The following is a 24,407-nucleotide window of genomic DNA, read 5'->3' on the forward strand; positions in this document are numbered from 1 at the left end:
AATTTCAGTCACGTGACATAGAAATATTTCGACGAGCAAAACTTGATAATATATTATATAATATTAATATTTCGATGAATTAATGAAACGGGACATTTAAATATTTTAACGTCAGGTTGGCTACGGGGACGGGGAACGATGTAATATTTCGACGGCAGGTTGGCTACGGCGAAGAGGAAAGATGTAATATTTCAACGTCAGGTTGGCTACGTGGACGAGGAAAGCTGTTATTTTTGTACGTCACGTTTACTACGGGAAAGGGAAAAGATTTTTCTTCGTCACGTTTATTAATAATATTAACTTTATTGTGTTCATTGGGATTGTTTAACTTTTCTATAAATATACATTCTTGCTCTTGCTAGTACACTTGAATTTTTACCAAAGGCAGGTTACTAAACTAATCAAAATACCTAAGCCTAAACCACCTTCACATACAACGATAATTAAGTCCAAAAAAGGATTAATCTATCCAAAGGCATATACCCCACTCTATTAACACCCAATAGATAAACACTTAAAATAAAACATTTAAAAATTAACGTACAAGACACGTGCATTGTTTTGTAGAAATAATACGAATTTCGTTTTAATCAAATTTACTAATAGAGTAAAAATCAATTTTATTTTTGAAGTAGGGTTGCATTTCTCAACGTTTTACAGGCCCATTTTGTTCAAATTGACCCAAAGTTCACCAATTTTGATTTTTTCGTCAATTATTATAAAAACCATTCTTATTTTAGCATTTCCAATTTATTGAATATTAATTATATTTTTCACAGGGGGGACCCTTGCAATCGGTCAGAATCCCATGTTATTTCTAATTACAAAATTTAGATGATCTGTTATCAAATACCAAATCCAAATTTCTCTATGTGATTTAACATGGGAAAATCACATATTTCAATAAAAAACACGAAATTTCCAACAAATTCAAATTAAAACAAACTATATCTATTTACGGTTAGGCTTAGCCGATTAGGGATAAGATTTACGGTTAGAACGCAGCAAAATAAAGATAAGGCTTAGGTTTGTATTGTTTAATAATTTATTGTTATTCTTCCTTGTCTAAGGCAATATATTCTTCGAGAACGCTCGACGGAGGGACGCCGCATCACCTGAAAGAAAACAGAACATTTAAAATAATGTCAAATATAACGAGGGCAAAAGTTCGCGTTGTTTCTTAGAGAGGGGAAAATCAACCTGGAATTTCCAACGGCCGAATCTCGTCGTCGTCCTCTATGAGACCATCGTTGTTATCGTCGTCGCCGTCTAGAGTTATTAATTCTTCCACAAAAATCACCTCATGGGACACGTAGACGTCGTCGTTGTCGCCGTCGTCTAGGACTATAACGGGGGAATTTCGTGGTCGGTCATCTTCTCGAATGTTGTCTAGCTTAACCACACCGCGCCCCTTATATACCCGGTTAGCTTATCGTAATTGTGGCTAAGCCTTTTTTACAGTCGTTTCCGCAATCGCTTGGTCCATTTTTGGTCGGGTGGGGTTTTTTTTGGGTATGTATTTCGTTAACGCGCTTCTCGCTGGACCCCCCGCCCGGTGTGTTAAGTTGTTGTTCGAAGCCATAGGCGGAAAAGCATATACACTTCCGCAGCGAGAAGATGTACGGTTGGGACATGGCGAGTGTCCACGTGCAGGGTAAATGCAGTCCGCGGAGAGAGGTGCACTCACCGCAAAATAGACCCAAAAACCCCCGATGGTTTCGGGGGGGGGGGGAGTTGGGTGAGGCCACGTAGAGGAGTGCAAAAAAACTATGTCCGTAACCTAATAAAACGTTGCAGGGTTTGACGCCTCCAAACACGCGGGATGTTTTTTATTGAAAATCGCTAAGTTCCGGCACAAAAACGGGAGAATCTTGAAACAAAAAAAAATGTTTGCGGCTGACTGATTAATAACGCGCTCCATTTTATCTCGAAACGCCGATAATTGTAACTAGTGCGTGTACGCACGGTTAAAGGCGTTAGTGTTGGAAACGCCACACGTCCCGGGTTCGAATCCCGGCGGATGACCGAAAAATATGGCAAAAACTGAGCCACGTGATAACACAACCTAGTTGAGATAGGCGTTGATCCGGAAACAGTTTCGAAGGTGCGGATTATTGCGATATTCGGTTAGGTTAGGATTAGGGAAGCAACGCCCGAGACTAACGCAACGCGACATAATATTGCAACGCGACATATAAATAGCAACATAGTTTTCTGACACTACTTGATTAAATTAATACCAAAAGGTCTAACCGAGATACTTAGGGACAGGTGGGAATTTGGGGCCAAGTGATGATCGCAAATGAACACCGAAATTATAAACCCACCCAAAAACAACCCGAAAAAAAACAAGTTGGCAAGCCAAAATATACCTCTCCTCGGAAGAATTGTCCCTAGTGGTATTAATTTCTCGAGATAACCCTTAAAGATATATCTCCGCAATTTAGAGTTATTTGTTAAAAATATTAACCCATTTCTATCCCGCCCGGTATAAAATTTTTATTATAATTAAAATAATTGAGACGAAACGACCAATTTTAATTTATTCAGAATATCATAAGCTAAGTAGTTACAACAGTAAGTTAGACGTACTATAACAATGCACAATTGAATTAAACCCTTTTACAGAACAAGTTTATCAGTTAAATATAATACGAAGCAAATTTTAATGAAATATCTACAGAGGCTTTTTGGAATTACTCGCTTACGAAATACTTGCCGCATCTTTAACGCTCATTTTATTTCAACACTCGCCCTTGATGAAGATACCGTAGATATCTGGTAGTGGACGACTCGTTCACTTCCTGTTGACGTTGTGACGCATACCACATGAAAAAGACCAATGCCGTCCAATTTCCAATATCATATAATGACTCGCACACCCAAGAAATCATTGACTGCGTTAGAAATCGTAGATATCCAAATATCCACACCAAATGTATTTACAAGAAGCAAAAACCTTACCATCAACAAAGCACAGAGAGCCACTTGACTAACCGCCAGCTTTTAAAGCAATTAACGTTAAATTATCTCCTTTGAATTAACAGAACTATATATAGGTCGTTAAGAAAGTGGACCACCCACAGGGTCTACCCTTTAACCCTCTAATCTCGGCTGACTGCGCTAAAACAAGATTTAACCTTTAAAAAATACCAGATTAGGCCTTCATAAATTCATTAATAAAAAAAGACTTTATTACCTATTATGCTTACGATGCCTGTCTTAATTTCAGTGAATCTAAGCAGCTATCGGTGGTTCTGTGGTAGAGCGCTCGACTGCCAAGCCGAATGGTCTGGGTTCGAAACCTGGGTGGCGCATTTGTTTTTAATCAATAGAGAAACGCTAAATTAGAATTTCTTCGATGCAATAATTTCAATTTCAATTCTATTTCAATTAAACCAAAATTTCGTACTCTATTAAATACGCTTCCGATAAAGCTGAAGGTCTAATTTTCAATAAGGCGTAAAAAGTGTCGGTGGTTCTGTGGTAGAACGTCCGCCTGTCAATCAGGAGGTCTCGGGTTCAAATCCCGCCCGATGCGATCGCAAATTGATACTAAGACGAATACCGTGTACAACTGGTGGAAACCCTGCCATTGGACGTTGAGAGGTAGCATTACACTCAGCACTCGGTCCGTCCCAAAGTCATTAAGAAGAAGTTGGAGAGAAAACGCCCATATAAACACAACAGACTCAACATGCACATCCATCAGAACACAAACACAACAAATTCAACACTCACAACCTACGCATAAACATTACAAAAACCGTAATACACCAAAACGTCACGACGGTGAGCGAAAAAACACCATCCAAACCAAACCGCAAATGCATCCGTTAACGCTCACCGTCACACGGTGGTTTTGCCAACCCTTTGAGAAACTGCGTACGCAGTGATTACACTTTGCACCGAAAATGCGAACGCGTTCGCAGTCCTGACAGACAGACACACCCACAGAACCACCCACAGACAGACACGGTCGTTGTATAACCCCTCCTAGGGGACTTTGTCCCCTCGGAGAGGTAAAAAGCAAACTACTCGGAGTTTGGGGGACGCCCGGTCCTTAAAGACGGGTAGGTTTCGACAAAAACAAATATAAAAAACCCTTCAAAACAGAATGAAAAACCAGGTGTAGCTTTGATCTTTTTTTTTGTTACCGCGCGGGGGTTTCGGAATAAATTTTAGTTTTTTTGCTCAATATGCCGGGGAGGGCGTTGGCGGGACGAAGTCGTCGTCCGAGCTGGTGTTGGTGGTGGTGCTTGTGGTTCTGGTGCTGGTGTGGGGGGAGTTTAGTGGCGGATCCTGAGTCTCGGAGGCGATAACTTTCAACCCCACCTCTTCAACCTCCTGACGCTGCTTTTTCTTTTGGGTGGGGGTCCCCCGCTCGCGAGGTTGACTGTTGCGGCGACGGCGGCTGCGTCATCAAAAACAAACAAGAAGACAATGTAAAACAAAGTTTTGGTTTAAAAGTTAACGAGAAGGAACGTTCCGGTTGTTTTTTTGCGTTAAATATACATACCACGGAACGACGGCGGCTTAGGCGGGTGGCGGCGATTGTGGCAGCGGCGGCGCTGGGTCTCCGGCGGCTTCGGCCCTCGCCCTCATCTCCCGATGTTGGGCTTGGGCCGCGGGATGGGCTGGCCGCACGTACTGTAGAAAACGGGTGCGCGCAGAAACGAGGATATGCCCGGTTAGCCAGCCTCTATCGGATGCTAACCCCATGACCAACGCCCAAAGGGGGTCCCCCGAGGTGCCAGGGCCGTGCGAATGCCCATCGTTGCATCAGCGAACGAGGGAAATAAGGCGGCGGTCGTCTTTGGGCGTGATGCGGCGTTGCGCTTTGCGTCTGTACGAACACGGGAAAAAACAAACGTGAAACACGACAAATATGCGCAATATAACGCTCTCTTTCGGCAGAGGGGTGCGACGAGAAATATATAGAAAACCAGAAAAATGGCCAACGTACGTTCGAGGTTGGGGCTGCACGGGGGCTCGGCGGCGGCCTCACCATCATTTCAGTACCTGCACCAGGATATTTGAGGAGGTAGGCCAACCATTTGGGCCCCCCCCCAATTTTTTTTCAAATCCATCCACGTGGATTACTTAATTTTTTTTAAGCACGTGTTGTTATGTTTTGGTAAAATGAGTACGTGAAGAAAAAATTAGAACTAATTGAGAGGTTCCTAGCATAAAGTAATTGAGACGATTCATTTAAAACAAACTAAACGAGAGTTTATTAAGAGAACGAATGAATTATAAACGAATAATGCGTCGCTTAATATAGCGAAGTTTAAGCCGATTAAAAAACCAAATATTAGGACTAACTTACGATACAACCATTTGTCACTTGTGAGCGTTGTATCGTCACAATTAATTCATTTTTAATGGTGGATATGGATGGGAAAAAAACAGCAGCAAAAAGTTCATCAACTGTGAACTTTTCTAAAATCTTAAATGTTTAGGATAAATCTAGCGTTAGTATTTGCGTCACGACAAAACATCCAAACTCCAAGACGTTTTCGAGTCTAATTACTCTTCACTTCTATTATATTTTAAAATAAAATTACAAGTGGTTTTTATAGAAATTGTGTTGACGTCATTTTTGTTGCAATAAGTTACAACTAACATTGTGTTTGAAGCGTTATGTTAGATTCCGTGGCGGCATCGGCAGTGGCGGCGAACAACCCTCTTTCAAAATCTAATTTTCATTTCACATTGAACGATCCTATTTTTTGAGAATACCGTATGGATTTGGTGTGGTTTTCATTATCTAAGGAAAACTAATTTTGTTGCACTGTTGAGATCACGTTTTCTACCCCCTTACCACTCCCCGAAGCGTTGAAGAACCCAAGTAATGAAATCCTTAATGCTCTGCTGTTTCATTTAAACGCCCATTTTTAGTCTGGCGCGCCATCTTTGGGCGATGCAGAACTTATGCTTTGATAGTAAAAACGGTTAAAAAAGTATTACCTAAAACCATTGTCAAAGCTACAAAGTGGGTCTTAGGTATCCGTGATTACCTCCCAGGTTATAAAGAGAAGCCGGCAAATTCCTTTCGGCTCAGGAACAAATTGTGTTTTCTGGAACCATTGTCAGAACTACTACGAGGCTGTTAGCTATCTGTGAATGTTTACGAAGTAATGAAGAAAAGTGAGCACATTCCATTCATCTCTAAAACCACGTTCCAGGTTCGTCCTTACTCTGTGGTATATTTCAATAATAATAATAGTTATAATAATATTAAATTAGACCTGCAAATCCTCAAAACTAATTTTTAAATATGGGAATATCTTTTTGTAGTAGGTGGTGCCATAAGCCTTCCTAATCAAAGCCTTATGGTGGTGTTTAATGAGTTTGTATTAAATGAACTGGATCCTTTAAACCTACCAGTTATGTATTTGAAATTGAAATGAATATAATTTAAATCTAAAAATTAGTATTGTGATACATTGTACAACAGCATATGTATGTAACTGTACGTTTTTACACGTATCAAATGGAAATATGAAATTTATTATTAAGATATATGGTACAGCAGCGTATGTATGTAACTAAGTATGTAGAGTATCTAATGGAAATCTTAAATTTAGTATTGGGATACATACTAACGCTTTTCTTGGAAACACTATAGAAACACTAGTTAAAGAAATGTAATACAATGACAATTTGCCATGTTAAAATATCAATGCTTTTAAAAACATGATACTTTTACGTTAAAAACTTACACCAGAACAATTCAATCATTTGTTATCAATTGTTGGTCCAAAGATAAGAAAAAATTAAAGTGATCCCAATCCACCAGGTTTAAGGTTGGCTCTGACGTTAAGGTAAATATTAATTAAGTTTATTTAAGGCGAGGAAACAGTTCGTTAAAACATTAAAATAATTATCTAACCACAGGGATATTTTTGTCGACCCTAGTTCACCATCTTAGCAATTATTAATTATGTTGACAATTTTCTTTTCTTTTCTTGGCTGATGGGACATAATTCATAAGGTCAGTGACATACATTTAGAAACCTGAGGTTTGAATCAGTTAAATCCGTGCGAGCAATTTTTCTTAAACACGTCCTATATAGTTGTAATATTTTTTCAGGGCACCCAAAAAGTTATAGGTATTTAAGGTTTGGAATGCCTAAATTAAAGGTTAAATATATAGGTTATATAGGTTCAAAATTCACGGATACCTTAAATTTTATAAAACGTTATCACATAATTAGAACTTAAGTATCACATTCTTGCTTTTTTTGGAAAAATACTTATCAATAACAGTGTTTCCGTTTTTAGAGTATCTACTTAACTTAACGTGTAACATTTTTGCTTATTTGGAAGAATAGGTATCAATAAAGAAGTATTTCCGTTTTGTATTTTCTTCTCCTCAACCTTTTGAGATTAGTAATGATTTACTCTTTAGCAAACTGACTCACAGGCTTCGTTCATAGCTTTCGCGACTTAAATTACGGTCATATCATTCTCTTTAATAGCATTTTTGAGTTTATTAGTGGCTTGATCAAACAGACTATCGCAAACTTCTTATTTTTCCTTTGTTTGTTAGGTCCTTCATTTTTGTCACTATATCTGAAATGCCGTCTTTCTTCTGATTCAATTGAATTTGTCTATTTTCTTCGGCAGCTCGTTCTTTTTCCTTATTTGCTATCATTTTCTTATTTTCTTCTTTTTCCTGTTGCTGTTTTTGAATTCAAGCCTGGTATGTAGAATGAGCCACCTTAGCACTGACGATCAATTCTTTGGTAATGGGAAAGTGGTGTAGTTGTCTTCTATATGGCCTTATTCCAGCTTTAATGGTTAGACAAGCATTTATGTTTTATGTCGTAAGACATCTTTGTGATTCAGAAAACCCTCTCTCTACATCCGCATTACCATGCGGAATACATTAAGCAGCCTGGACCTTTTTTTAAAAAATGCCGCCATATTTTGGAGATTTTTTGTTCAGATAATCTGCAATTTTCATAAAACATTTTGTCACAAATTAAGAAACAGCTTTCTTTCCACTTCTTTGACTTTTCCAAGATATTTAAATGCTTTCAGTCCAATTTCAGGTGTTGACATTTTAGAGTCTATTTTGTGGAGACAAGCTTTAATTTTCTCTTTTATAGTGTTTTTGATGATACGAGCCAATGTTACAATTATCAGATCTCTTAGCTCCTTGTATAAAAAGCCAGTTAATAACTCGTTCCTATTTTTGAAAAGTAGCAATGGACATGAAAATAATTCACAGACAGATATGATGAAACAAATTTCCTCTTCTTTAGTAGGGTGCAAATTTTCAAATACTCTTTCTTGTGACTCAATATGTGCTCTGGTATCGAATGGATTTTAAGAAAATATTCTTGCTAAGCTTCAAATTGTTCACTTCGCCTCTCAGCTACTGGTTGTAACGTTAACCATCTGGTTTCAAGATGCCCAATGAAAGTATGAGAAGGTACTGCAAGGCGTTCTTGTCACGCGTGAAAATCTTCTATCCTGGCTTAAGATTGAGCAAACCAGTAAAACACCGCAAAAGCGAAATCTGACACATCTCTTCCATGTACGTCTAACCCTTTGTTTAAAGTATTATGTACTGTATGAGGTCTACAGCTTCCTATATCCAATAACCTAATTTTTACATTTCAATTTTCCAAAACTTTGCTGTTTACAATTCGCTAACAGTTAAATTGACGTGAGGTCCATCACTCCCAAGTGCCAGGAAAACTTTTATCTGTAACCCATTTGAATTTATTCGCTCAAGAAGGTAATTGGACAAACCAACCCCCTCAGCATGGCCGATGAAGAAGGTTTGTAAATTGCGTAATGAAATTTCATTTTCTAGATAGGGCCAATATCTAATGTCAATCATTATTCTTGGTGGTTTTGGGCATTTGTTGTTCCGTTATAATTAAGGGTAAAGAAACAATTAGGATAATTATTCACATCCTTTATCAGATTTTTGTGGAAAAAATGTCCAATTTCATCAGTAATTAGATGGCTTAATCGTTCGGGAACTTACTTATTAAACATAGCTAAAAACAATGACACAATTCCATCACAGGAAGAAAATGACCAGTCCTGCATTACTAGTTTCTATGCCCAAAAGGATATTAGATTTTGTTGTTTCATCTTTACGACTCAAGAAGATTAATGATAAATTATACTGGTTTTTATGTTTGGTAATTTTTATTCTTTGTTGTACTTTCAATTCGTTAAATTTCGGTTTGTGCTTCTTTCCATTTTCATGTTGATATAGCTGGTTAGCTCCTTGATTACAAAATCATTTTTACATACTTTGCAAAGGCATTGTGTTCAGAGTATTTGCTGTGTATACACCAGCTGCTTAGTGGGAAGCTGAGGAATCAGACCCCACCCAGCCAAAATCTCAATGGGGCCCCCTTTTTAATTTGCTTATGGTGAGCGGACCATTAGCTACGCCACTGCAGCTACCTATTATTTCACTTTCAAACTTCAAGTGTAACCAACAGTAGCGCCGCCAGGATTTTTTTCCCACGTAGGCACTACAATTTGGGGCCCCCTCTTGCCCACAAATCTTAATATATTTACATAAACACTACCTATTTACCAAATGCATTTTTTAATAATGGTATGTTTCAACATTGACAACGTAAATTATTATGTGACTAAAGACTAATAACTCTCTGCGAATTCCCCTTAGTCATTGGAAATAGCTGAGTGATACAGCCGAGGCCAATTAAAAATTGAAATGCTTTCACAAAAGTAAATAACGCTTACTTTAAGTGAAAATATTTATGCTTTATTATATCAGGAGATAAAAATAACAATTATAATCATTAAACATTAGCTTGTTATTTTCGAATTTAAAACATGTGTTTTCGCTGGTATGAATAACCATCTGAAACTATACTACTACTATAACGAACAAAGTTACTTTTACAACTTATGAAGTAAGAAAGACCTGTTTCCTGTTTCAAACTTTCCGATGACGCAATCGCTCTACGAAGTCGTTCAGTGCACGGGTGTATCCAGGATTTCATTTCGGGAAAGGGGAGGTTAAAATTTTTAAGGGGAGGGATGTTGTCGATGGTTTCACAGTTTTTTGTTTAAACTCCCCCACCCCCTTAAAAACGCCCTTGGTTCAGTGTCATTCTTATGTTACTTATGCTAAAAAATGATAACGGTTTAAACATTTAATATAGGGACCTACATGTTAAAATAATATATTGCATTTTTTGTTTTGCATTTAAATCTCAACCGAAAAACGATATCCTCCTATTTGAGGCTTTCCCAAATTCATCGAGAATTAGCATAAGATTTTCTCTTAGGAAATTCATCAAATTTCGATTAATAGAGACTACTGTTAAATTTGAAAGCCTGTCTTCCGCCATTGATGTGCGATGGTACGACTCTATTCTGTTTAAGGTACTTAAGCTTCTTTCGGAAGTAGTATTAGCCACGGGTAAACAAACAACTACTTTAAAATACTTCACTAAATCTGGAAACCCGGTTTCTATTATCAAAAAGAAGTTCAAACAATCGATCATGGTAGCATTTGCCCAAAAATTTTAGCAACTTTAATTTGGTTTTTTAAAAATTCTATGTCAAACTCTAATCGCTTGTAATTTTTATAGTAAGAAAATTGGATTATTTAGGGTCAGAAGCTAGAATACCTTAGAACAAATCAATGTTTTTAATAAGTCTGCCATTCATTTCATTTGAAAATCTATCTATTAACTCAAAGTACTGCGATATAAGGCTTTCACCTAAGGTTTTCGCCTCAGTTAATCGGCTTCCAGTATAGTGCTACAAACAACGCTGTTATTTAACCTTTTGCTTGGAATGTGTTTTCTTTTTTTAGAGCAATTATGAAGCAGTTTCGATCTGGAACTGTAATTAATGTCATCTCAGCCATAACCAAAACGTCGTCCCAAATTTTGTCAAACGAGTGGGAGTTTCTCATTTCTTCTATACTTTGGATAGTGGTTTCACAAATATTAACAGCCTCTGTAAAAATTACGTTGGGGCTTTGTAAAAATTCCGACAGATAATTTGTAATCTATAAAACTTCTTCTAACGCTACCAACATTAACCAAGTATTAAAATTTCTCCATTGGGCTAAATACCCCCGACACTTTACGGCCTCATATATTTTGAAAATTGTAAATAGCTTTAAGTAAACCTAACATATCTCTTACTACCGGTATTTTCGAACAACAGTGAACTAAAACCAAATTTAACCTGTGAGCATAGCAATGTGTGTAAGGGCCAAACCCACCAGCGGCTTCTTCGATTATTGCCCCCACCCGACCCACGTGACCACTCATGAGCCTCGCCCCATCATAAGTTTGGCCAACACATTTGGAAATTGGCAGCCCACTTTCAACAAGCAATTTGATTATAGCTTCGCTTATGGCTTCCGCATCAAACTTGTGGAGGTCGGTAAAACCAAAACATCTTTCTCGAACGTCCGCCTCTTTGGAAATGTACCGAACGCAGACACTTAGCTGTTGTATCCCAGGACTATCCCGTGTCTCATCGGCGACCACTGCATAAAATCCACCTTCATCTGTTATTTCACGGACAATCATTTTTAGCTTGTTTTGAATTGTACTGTGAATGTATTTGGCGTTGTTTGGCATGCTGTTGCATTTCTCTTTTTATTCTGAACTTTTTCTTTTTAGCAATTCCAGAATTTCTATAAAAATTCCCCTGTTTTCACAGACAGAGTTCGATCTATGACCGCGAAGCGCGAAATCAGCACAAAGCAACACAATTTCAGCGTGCGTAGCTAACACCTCGCGATTTCTTATTACATCTAATTTATGTTGCGTGTTTACCAGAGTGGCTACAGATCCTTGATTTTTGGACTCTACATAATTCAAATATTTTTGGTATGATAACACCCCCTGTAGCACACGGGAGTCGGTTACGGGTCGGTCTTTGGTCGAAAAGTCGGTTTTAGGTCCATGACCAAAAACCGACCCATAAAGGTTTAATCTTTTTCGAATAAAAAAATATATGTACGTTTTTCAGACTTTTCTTAGTCAGGGTGGCGACCACTGTAATACACGGGAGTCGCTTACGCCCAGCAAACACAAACACGTCCTATGGACATCCGATAGACGTCACACTCGGATCTTGCCTTCGTCCGTAGGACATCCCAAAATCCGGGGTTGACGTCGGTTGGACGTTAAAGGACGTCCAAATGTCCGGTTTGTCCATAGCCGTAGAACGTCCCGGGGACGAGTTTTCGGACGTCCAACGGCGATTACGGCGGTCGTCCCCTGGGTGTCTTTCTATAAAACCTAGAGATGTCTTTAGGCCTTTAATTTGGTTCAATCATGGCTCAATAGGGATGAAACTAGGACGTTCATTGGATATCGTATTCTGAACAAATAATTTAAAAAGCCAAACTTGATATTAAAATTTTATTCAAAACATTAAAATACAAGATAATGGGAAAAATCCAGCAACAAGTGTACAATTTGATTGTAATAACACGAACTCTGCAAGTATTAGCAGTTAGCATATAAATTACAAAACTTATATAGTTATTTAATTTTTATATAACAAAATAAATTTCGAACTAAACTATTAAAAAATTAAATAACCTTCCGTATACAAATGTAAAAAAGACCAATAAAATTAATTTTTAAATCAGAAGCAAAATAAAACTAAGCCATTTAATACTATTCCTTAAAACAAATTAAGACTATCGGATAAAAATGTACTCTAGAAATTACTGTTTCTCAAAGCTTAATTTTAATATCTATCCAAATCTTACTTTTGGAATAACAATTTAACTATATAAATTATCACAGTATAAAATTAAGCTTTAGGCGAACCGTTCAGTGAGAGTAATGAATAATAAACTTAAAAAGTTAAATTGAAACATGTACAGGTCCAAAATGAACTTTAAAAACAGCGAACCTTCCCTAATATTCGGAGAATTCAACGCAAATCTTACTTTTGGAATTCCAAATTCCATATACAAAATATAAAAAAATTAAATAAAGCTTTAGGCGAACCACTCAGTGAGAGTAATGAATAATAAACTTAAAAAGTTAAATTGAAACATGTACAGGTCCAAAATGAACATTAAAAACAGCGAACCTTCTCTAATATTCGGAGAATTCAACGCAAATCTTACTTTTGGAAATACAAATTCAATATATAAAATATAACAGTATGAAATAAAGCTTTAGGCGAACCGTTCAGTGAGAGTAATGAATAATAAACTTAAAAAGTTAAATTGAAACATGTACTGGTCCAAAATGAATAGACTTTGATCAAACATATTTTCTTCCTACCTCTGTAAAACACACATTAAAAAAATCGAGTTAAAATCATTACAAAAATCAAACAGTTTTTTAATAAAATACTTACTCTTATGATATATTATCAGCAATACTAGAGATTACTATGTTATAATCTTCAACGTTTGTGTAGAACTATCGAGTAATGGCGTCGTACAAAAGAAACTACAAATTGGGCTACCAGATATTTTAAAAGGACTTTAGCTCGGCCAACTTAGATCAGCTTTTTCGCAGTAATTGGCTGTGATTGTAGAAATTATTCATCTAATGGAAATAAAAACTAAGAAAATAATATAAAAAATATAAAAATTAAGAACAGATAAAATTAATTAAATAATTAAGTAGTTTTTATTTAACACGTAATTTCATTAATTCACGTTAAATAAACTCGTAAATTTAAATAATAATATTCTTAATAAAATTAATATTTTGTGGTTCATTAATCATTATCAGCTCAAATACAAATACAGGTGAAAAAAATTAAAATTAATTGCTGATAAACGCACCTCTAGATAGCATTGATGGACGAAACATTTCGGACGAATAATGGAGATCCATGCGATGTCGATTGGGCTGAATATCGGATGTCGCGAAATTGGTTCTACGAGGACTAAAATGGGAAGTCCGTTATTCGTCCCTTAGGACGAATTTTGGACGGGACTAAGCTGGGCTCTATGGACCATTCTGGGACGTCCCAGGGACGATTTGTGTTTGCTGGGCGGGTCGGTCTTGGGTTGAAAAGTCGTTTTAGGTCCATGACCAAAAGCCGACCTAAAAAGTCTTAATCTTTAAAAAAATATATGTACGTATTTCAGACTTTTCTTAGTCAGGGTGCCGACCGAAATTTATAGTACAATTTTCGACTTGAAAAAGACCTTAAGTACACTGTTTTCAGATAATTGAGAGTTTGGGCATCTTATCGGTTTCATGAACCCAAATTATTACAGAAAATACTGTGCTAACTTTTTGAATACGTATATAGATAAACGATTAAATCAATAAAATATACAGTGCTAGCTTGTAATATTTTGTTTATTTTTAAATAAAATTTATCGAAAAGTGATATGCATTGTCAAATTTCTTTACTTTAATCGTTTACAAGATTAAAGATAAAACGAGCTGGCGAACACCGTGATCGACAAAATGATTAAAAATCTTTTCTTCATACTTTTCAACTGACTTATTTTTCTATAATTCTTAAACACCACTCGTTTGGTTCTAACACCATGAAGTACTTTTTCGGTCGAAAATAATACTTACCCTGTAGCACGAAGAGTTGATTTAAAGTCGATCTTTGGTCGAAAAGTAGCTTTTTGGTCCTGGTCCAAATACCGGCTCTATAAGTCCTAAACGTTTGTGAGATAATAGGTACCTTGTAAAAACGTTTTTGGTCGTTTTAAAGTTGGTATGGCGACTCAACATTTTGGACCACTTGCCGACTCTAAAAGTCTAAGCATTGGAACTATTTAGAATCCGAACGCCGACCTTGAATTGTTATAGCTGTCGTGACTTGAAAAAGACATTACACATTTATAGCCCAACCAACGGTCGACTTATATCCGACATTTTATTTGCCAATTAATCCCTCAAAACTGTGAAACTTTTGCGATTTAATAAAACAAATTGAAATATTTTTAAAATAACATCTATTCTGTATTATATTTTTTCGAAAAAGATCGTATATTCAATCTAAGAATGTTTCCTTATTAATAAATCTCTCAACTCAAGTAGGTTATATTCATATTGCTAAATATTTTAGGGTAAGATATTTTCAATGAAGATTTACTAGTTAGTTTTACTAAGCCCCAAGAAACTATAGAACTCTGTACCCTAGATTCAAGAGCTTTCCGACGGAAAGAAATTCATTGCTTCATTCCCGTTCATGGGACATCACCAATTACATACATGTATATAGCTATTTATATAGCTATATATATGACTTTACGTGGTCATTTTCAGTCATATAAAATATCAAAAAGGAAGTCGGCACGACTACCTGACGGTATCGGGCCGACGTCGTTTCGACGTAATTATACAGTACATTCTTAGTCGGGATGACGTCGGTAATTTTGGGTATTTATCTTGATCGTCGACGTCGGCCCGACCCTACTTTACCATACCGGCCCACCGATGTTTTGGAGTACATACGACGAACATTTAAAGTCGGCAGAAGTCGAACATACGACGTCGGGCCGACCCTAAATCAAGTAAGACATTTCGACCCTAAATAGTGCAGTGGGCCAACGTCCACCGGACTCCGCGAATTGCGTCTCCCGCCGACGTCGGCCCGACTCCGATTTGCTACAGGGGACATGGGTTGATTTTGTTGAACAAAAGTGCTCTTCAAATTTCTTAGACATATTCTTCCAATCAGAAAATACAGTTATAAAACTCCTGCTAACACCACTAGCAAAATGACGACAAGTAAAACAAAAAAGACCATCTTTCGCTACCGAATATTCAATCATTTTGTACTTTTCGTAGCAACTGGCGTTAAATCCTCTTTGTTTTCCACCAATATATTTTTTCGGGAACGAGATTTTTGGATGAATTGGTTGACCGTCCTTGTCCAGGCTAATAGCAAGAATCACAAAACTTAATAATAATAATAATCAGCTATGCTAATACCCAAGGCACCACCTTAGGCCTAAGTCGTCAAGCGACTTTTGAAGCCTTTAATTCAGGTGGCCGGGTTACAATGCGTAGGAGGGTGGTGGCAAGCCCTGCATGCCACACGATCGAGCCAACAGCTCCCTACACTAACTATTACCGTTAACCTCAACAAGTTTTATGGAAGGGGAAACCGAAGAACTCGGGGGAAAACCCCTTAAACCAGTAGGGAGATAACTTGCAAACTCAACGCAGAAGGAGTTGTTCCGAGTTTTCACCCAGTGCCACAAGCTGGGATCGAACCCGGCTCCACTTGCTGCGAGGCGAAAGTGCTAACCACTCTGCCACCCCACTTACTTCTAATTTTTGCGTTAAAAAGTATAAATTTATTACGGAATACTCATGAGGCGATTGGATTTAATTAAAATTTATTTAAAAAACAAATTAAATACAAACATTCGTGTGACAAAGGATCTTGTTAAGACCTGAAACGAAGTGTCGGACGTTTATGCTTTATTGAACATCACGGTTCTAATGTTTGTATTTAATTTTAGATTTTTGACATACATTTTTATTAAATCCAATCGCCTCATTAGTATTCCGTAATAAACTTATACTTTTTAATTATTACATGTCAGTTTCATTGTCTTAATACTTTTTTAAATAATAAACAATATATTACCTTTTCTTCCAAAGACCGAGGCTTCTTGGTAGGACAAATCGGCCCTGTCACAATGCTGGCATACGCATTAGAACGTCACTCCGTAATTTGGCGCGTGATTGTCTCTTCCCTCCACTCGAGAATCGAGAGGGAGATGCTTCTCTCACAGAATGCTGGGTGTTTTGAGAAAAAAGTAATCCGATTTTTTTTTCAAATTGTCTTGGTAGAATTTTCCACAAAAGTTTGAAAATAAAGGAAATATAGGATAAAAAAGGAATTAAAGGTTTCTATAGGTACATATAATTTCGTTGGGAGCCCTGTTTTCCTATTCCAACCCACCCGTATCGCTCCTCGTAGAATGTTAAGTTAAATATTCGATATCGAACCCAATGGTTCTTTCTTAACACTTGTCACCGGGCGGTCGTTAGAAGCATCGTTCCGTCACGCAAATATAACACAATCAATGATGAATTGTGTTATTAATTTTGGCTCAGAGAATGGGGAGATTCAAATATGGGCGGAAGAAACGTGGCTTTAATTAATCTGATATAAGCTTAAACGGAAAAGTTATAATTTCAAGGTTATATTTGTTAAAGTTTAATACGGTGAGGACTCTTGACCCGTATTATATCTACCCTGCAAGATTATCGGGAGCGTGTTTTTACATCTCCGAGGGTACTATGTAACCTAGGAGGGGTTATACAATCACCATGTCTGTGTGTGTGTGTGTCTGTCTGTCTGTCTGGGTGTCCTGCGAACGCGTTCGCAGTTTCGGGGCAAAGCGTAATGCGTAATCACTGCGTACGCAGTTTCTTTGATTCTAATTTGTGGCAAAACTGCCGTGATGGTGAGTGTTCACGGATAATATTTGCGTTTGGGGTTTTTGGGTGTTTTGTTCGTCAAAGCTCACTGTCACGACAGTTGTGACTTGGTAGTCTTTTTCGAGGTGTTGCGATTGTAATGTGGATATGTTTGTGCACTTGTGACGTGTTGTGTTTTTGCGATGTTTGTGTTGTTTGGGTGTCGTTTGCGATCTACTCTCCAACGTCTATGTATTGACTTTTCGGACGGACCGTATGCTGAGGGTTACAACAAACGTCTCAACGTCCATAAGGCAGCGTGTCCACCAAATGTTCACGGTATTTGTCTTTGTATCAATTTCCGATCGCATCCTCCGGTATTCGAACCCGAGCCCTCCTGCATGACAGGCGAGTGTTCTACCACAGAATCACCGATACATGTTACGGTTCAAAGAAAACTACAAGCTCAGCTTAAACGGAAGCGTTTATTACAAATTAACAGAGCATTAAATTTCAGTTTTTAAAACAGAACGAAATTTCGTGTTCCATTTAAATTATTGCATCGAATGTAACGTCTTCTCTGTTGATTAAAAAGAATGCGCCGCCCAGGATTCGAACCCGATCCCTTCTATATGACAGGCGAATGTTCTACCACAGAACCACCGTTACAAATTACGTTTCTTTGAAAATTATAAACTCAGCTTAGCGGAAGAGTATATTAATGTTTTTTAAAGTCTACATTTTTTACGCAGTCAGCAGAGATAAGAGGGTTAAAGGGTAGAACCTGTGGGTGGTCCACTTTGTTAGTTTTGTGTTATTTATGTACGAGTTTTATTATCGTCTTAAATATAGTTATAATAACGCAAATGCGTTTATTTAACGATTATTGATATAAGAGCTGACTTTTAGTCAAGTGTCTCTCTGTGATTTGTTGATGGTAAGGTTTTTGCTTCTTGTGAAAACTTTTGGTGTGGATATTTGGATATCTACGATTCCTAACGCAGTCATTGATTTCCTGGGTGTGCGAGTCATTATATGATATTGGAAATTGGACGGTATTGGTATTTTCCATGCGGTATGTGCCACAACGTCAACTGGAAGTCTACGAGTCGTCCACTACCAGATGTCGAATATAGCTATTCTATGGTATCTTCATCAAAGGAGAGTGTTGAAATAATATGAGGGTTAAAGATACGGCAAGTATTTCATAAGCGAGAAAAATTCAAATACCCTCTGTAGATATTTCTTTAATTAAAATTTGCTTCGTATTATATTCAACTGATAAACTTGTACTGTAAAGCTCTGTTCACACTATACAATTAGTTGGGCCACTTAATTGAAACCCACTAACTGTAAGCTAGAAAATTGTATTGTGTGAACAGAAAAACTGTACAATTTTCTTGTTTACAAATAGTTGGTTTCAAATAATTGTATAGTGTGAACGGGGCTTGAAAAGGGTTAAATTCAATTGTGCATTGTTTTAGTACGTCTAACTCACTGTAGTAACTACTTAATTTATAATATTCTGAATAAATTAAAATCGGTTGTTTGGTCTCAATTATTTTAATTATAATTAAAATTTTATAATAACTCTGAATTGCGGAATAATATCTTTAATGGTTATCTCGATAAATTAATACCACTAGGGACCATTTTTCCGAGGAGAGGTATATTTTGGCAAGCTTGCCAACTTGTTTATTAAACAAACCCGATAACACGTTTTTTTAAATTGTATATATAATCGCATGGATCTGTTGTTAGTTAGGTTTAATTTTATCGTTCTCACGTAACCTAGTACATCTGTAAATAAACCAGTTTCGTATTGTTATATGCGTCTTCATCACTTAGAAGCTTTGCTATCTCCGTCGAACAATTACTGATACACTATTTTAGATATTTGTAAGAGTTAATTTGTACACTGGGGTTCACGCTATTGAACGAGGACTTTAATGGGACGTCCGGGGTAGTCTACGCGTAAATCACAAAGTTGTCTACCTTTCCGCTGCGCATCGGGTTTCTGGGTCCTATTGGTTTAGAGAAAGGCACTGTGTCGCAAAAATTAGCAATTTCAGAATCTTTCATTAAATCTTGAAATTCGTTCTTCCATATCGTAATAAATCGCGCGTTGGGTCTTTCTTTCCTCAAAAATATTGTTCTGTTTAAGGTTCGAGGTAAATATTGCAATTCTTAAACTCTTTTTTTTGGAGGCCTGATGTGCATGGGGCATTTATAGTTATGACAACAATAAAATTCCACAATTATCCCGGGTGTTGATGAATTACCATCGAAGGGATAATATTATTGGTCTTATTTTATCATCGGTGTTTATAGTATCAAAATTGCACAATCTTTTGTTATTTTTTCTTTAATTCTAGGGCAGAACGTGACACGTTTGCTTGGCATGCTTGATTTAACACTAAAAATATTTCTTGTCGCATTCGTGATTTTCGCCAAATTCTTTCCCGCAGTCTAAACAGCGCTTTAAAACTTGACACGTACCGCTCTTAATGTTAAGGAAAACCAGTTGATAAGGCTAAGTTACGATTACAATAGTAGCAACGGGAAGACTATGCTAAGATGCATTTTGACCGACTGATCTACCAAACTATATCTCTGGCCTGCAATCGTTACACTTTTTCTTCAATTAAATATTTTGTCTTGAACAAGGTGGATTAAGAACATGAGTGTGGTGTTTAATTTTGTAGAAACTGGCCTGCTATTTCTCAAATCGTCATCAGCTGAGAATGATATAATTTGGTATTAGGGTAGAACATTTTGAAATCTTTTAATGTATATTACTGAGATCTGAGTTCAGGCATGTAGAGTTTTCAGCTTGCTCTTCTTGTTCGGCCTTTTCTCCGAATCTATTTGAATTTACTGATTTATGTTAAAACTTGCGTTTTGCCCCACTTTTTTTAAATATTGATCATCCGCCAAACCTTTTTCTTTTAAAGCATACATTCATGCGCATCACAAATACGAATGATTTATTACCCTAAGTTATAAATTTATATAATCTCTTGAAACTTCGTTTTCGTATACTTTTTGGGGTGCCGTTCATTGGTTTGTTTTAAAATGTAATGAGATTGAATATAAGGGAGTAATCCAGATAAATATAGTTTTAATCGTCAGCGCCACCTTTCTATAGCAGCTTAAATTATGTCAGTCGTCAGTTCGTTAATGTTCATAAATTTTAAATTTATAGGTTTGTTTAGTTCGTCGGAAGGAACAACCACAAGGACGTAACTGTACCCTTAATTATCCGCCGTAATTCTGCCTCTTATCGATTTTAAAATCAGCGTCAACGGATTGTCCTTTAACTGACGAAGTATTTGGAAAAACAGTCGAATTAAGCCTAGTTAACACTAGCAGAGTTTTCTCAGCTTTCTCCGGTAACTTGTTTTTCCCAGTTTTCCCTTTCTTCTTGCACTCAAAAAAGCGACCGTACATACGTACAAAAGATCCGTCTTCAGCGCTGCTGAAAAACGAGAAAACAATTTCCAAAATCTCTAATTCATTTTTCCTATTTTCCGAGGCAATTTGGAGTCTCCCAATCAGCGCAGGTTATTTCGTCACGTGGTAAAAGTTTGTTATTATCGTATTTGAAAGATGACGTCAATCAGTAAAATTTATGTAAGTTGAAAGATATTGGTGAGAGATGTTTTTGAAGTCAGGAAAAAAGACGGGTACTTCTTTAACTTTATTCCGAAGCTGAGGCAGTATTTAAACATCGGAGGTGATAGGCTATTATGTTGGGTATTTTTGATTGACACCTGATCAAAATGACTATATTCTACAATTAATTGAATGTGAATTTAATGTTCATGAAACAAATATGAGGCAGTCTATCAAACCGGCGGAAAGGCTCATTGAGGTGCGTTTTTAAGTTTTGGGTATATATACTTAGAACTTAAATTTGGTTTTCTCGAGGGGCATTTATGTCATAAGCACCGAGAACACTACCAAGGAGCAGCAAGGTGAATTAGTTAATCTAATTAAAGAATTTTCCGCAGTGGTTACAGATAGAATTGGACGGACGGATTGGGTGAAGCATGATATCAAAATCAAGCCTGGGTCGAGAGTACAGTGTAAACCACGACGGTTTACTCGCCGGTAAAGAGCGGTTATAGAGGAAGAAGTCCAGAATATTATGAGAGACGGAGTCATTGTACCATCACATACACTGTATACTTGTCCAGTGCATATCACCGGGAAGAAGGATGGAGGAAGAAGATTCTGTGTTGATTACCGAAAGTTGAACCAGGTAATAGAGGATAACCCGTACCATTTTCCCCGAATAAATGACAATTAAAACAACCAAAATATCTTACTAAATTGGACTTGAGAGCTGGTTTCTGGGAAGTAGCTATGGATCCAGCAAGTGAAAAATACACCGGGTTCATCGTCGAAAGTGGCAAGTATCATTTTAAATGTTTGCCATTTGGTTTAAGAACCAGTCCAGCAACTTTCCAACGATTGATGAACCGAGTACTAAAAGACGGAACGTATCTGGGAGTGGCTCGGTATCTTGATGATATCATTATTGCAAGCAGTACCTAGGCCGATCACCTAAAAGCAATACGATACGTACCGTCTCAACTCCAAAAAGCCGGACTAACTTTGAAAATATCAAAGTGTGCCTTCGCCTGTTCAGAATTAAAAATCTTGGGAAATGTTGTCATCACCGAAGGAATTAGCATTGATCAAGAAAAGGCTCAAGCTATTCGAAGCTACAAAACTCCCAGGAATGCAGTGGAACTAGCAACGTTTCTAGGTATGGTAACCTATCATATACGGTTTATACCGAACTTTGCAGAAATAGTGACACCACTACAACGACTGAAAAAGAAAGGTGTGGAATGGCGATGGACGGAGGTAGAACAAACTGCTTTTGAGAGGATCAAGGAGCTTATGGTATAAATCCAGATAACCCATTTATAGTTACTACCGATGCAAGTGGAAATGCGATAGGGGCAATGCTATCACAGATTCAGAATGGAATGGAAGTCCCATTGGCCTACACCAATCGAGAATTCCGAGGGGCTGAGCGGAAATACGTTATCCCGGAGAAAGAGTGCCTTGCAATCGTATATGCAGTTAAGAAATAACGATATCATCTTCATGGTCAACGCTTCACAGCAGTTACAGATCACCAGGCATTAACCTGGCTGTTTAATCAGAAGAAACCCAAGAGTAAGTTAGTCCGATGGGCAATTCAACTTCAAGAATATAGCTTTGATGTAATCTATACACCGGGGAAAACCAACCGCGTAGCGGACGTGCTATCACGCTCAGTTGAAGACTTGGGTACAGACAAGGCGATTCCGTTGAAAAGTCTAATGACAATTTCCCTAGCTTCTGGTAACCAACTGCTAGAGCCTGTGACGCTACAAGAAGTAAAAGCCGCACAAGAAGCTGATGACGAATGGATCAAAATCCTGGACCTCCTTATACGATTTGCATAACGATATTATTTTCAGAAAGGCAACTCCTTTTAGGCCCGGTCGAGCTGTGTTGCCAGAGGCACTTCATGAACGAATATTTGATAGGTATCATAATCACCCTAAAGCAAAAAACTTTTATAATCTTTGTAACGCATATGGATGTGCACTGTTCTTCGTTTTTTAGGGAGGGGAGATGTAGGGACCACCCATAGATGGCGATAGATTTGGAAGTGGCATCACATAAGACGCCTAATAATCTAGTATATATAGGGTTCCCTTGAGTAGAAAGGGGGATTCAAGTGAGACTACTCCTTGAAGCGAGACGTGCCCTTAAAAGAGACGAAGAACAGTAAGAGTGGAGGTATGAAATAATATAGTGTTGATTAATAATTATATTGGCGTCTTCCCTAAATTTAAATATAAGACGTGTTATCTCTCTGCAGTTCCATAATTTACATTATTAGAAGGAGAGTTTATTACAATAGGTCAAAGCACTCTTTAATTGAAAATAAAGTCCCTAGGGATTGTTGGGTAGATAAGAGGTTGAGTGCTAACCATTTGAGAAGAATAGGAAACCTTGCATTTGTTCACCTACATGTACCAAGGGAGACTAGAATGAGTAAATTGCGTAACAGATCAAAGATGGGAGTGTTGGTAGGATATGGTATTAAAACTCGAGGTTACCGTGTACCTTCAACTGGAATTCTATTTTTTCCTGGTTTTTAAGTGTTTATTTTTAGAAGAATCTTCTGGTTTAGTAATATCAGAGGTGCTCCCTTTTTTATTTCGTAAACGGGAGCATTCGGGCTTTTCAGACTCATTATTCTCGACTTCAACCTTCTTTTCTTTGCGAGATTTCCTTTTGCTTTTGTCAGAATTCAGTTGAAAGTCGGAATTTATAAATAAGTAAATATTATTAATCTTTTAATAAAAGATAAGATCATTTTTCTATTTTACCATAACAAAAATTAATGTAAATTTAATATATGAAATATTAAAAGAATTTAAATACGGGAATAATTATAGCCGAAACTAGAAATTCAAGGGGGCACGCCACTTTGCTTGTTATCTTTACGCGATACCTTAAACTTTGAAATAGCTTTGACCCGTGACCTTTAATTGGTCGTGCCGTGATAGCCACGTGGTTTTATTTTCCTATTGAATTAGAATTTTATCAAGTTGAGCAGGACTGTAAATTGCGAGTACTCGGTATCGTAATACGTCATTTTATTACTCGCACGGGTACACGATTTCCACGAAAAGGGTAAATAATTACCCGACGTGGACTCGAGTAAATAGATAATTTTAAAATTACCCGCCGAGTCCAATATAAAAAAATCAAAAACTTTGATATTTCGTTTACAAATAATTCCGAAATGGCGCTGCAGTAGCCATTTTACAGTTCTCGATTTGTTCGCCATGAGTCACGTTTTCGAGTGTGCCTTAGGTTGCCTGTTTTAGTTTTAGTTACATTCCCAAATCTTCTGTAAGGTCTGCTCTTCTTATTTTTATTAGATGATCTCAAGTTAGTAAAATTCTTTAGGACTCGAGGACTCGCGAGTCCAAATTTCTAGGACTCGAGAAGGGGTGATGAAATTCTCTATTA

The sequence above is a fragment of the Leiobunum rupestre genome, chromosome 5 (assembly GCF_980474605.1).
Source record: "Leiobunum rupestre chromosome 5, qqLeiRupe1.1.hap1, whole genome shotgun sequence".
Taxonomy (NCBI): Eukaryota; Metazoa; Arthropoda; class Arachnida; order Opiliones; family Sclerosomatidae; genus Leiobunum; species Leiobunum rupestre.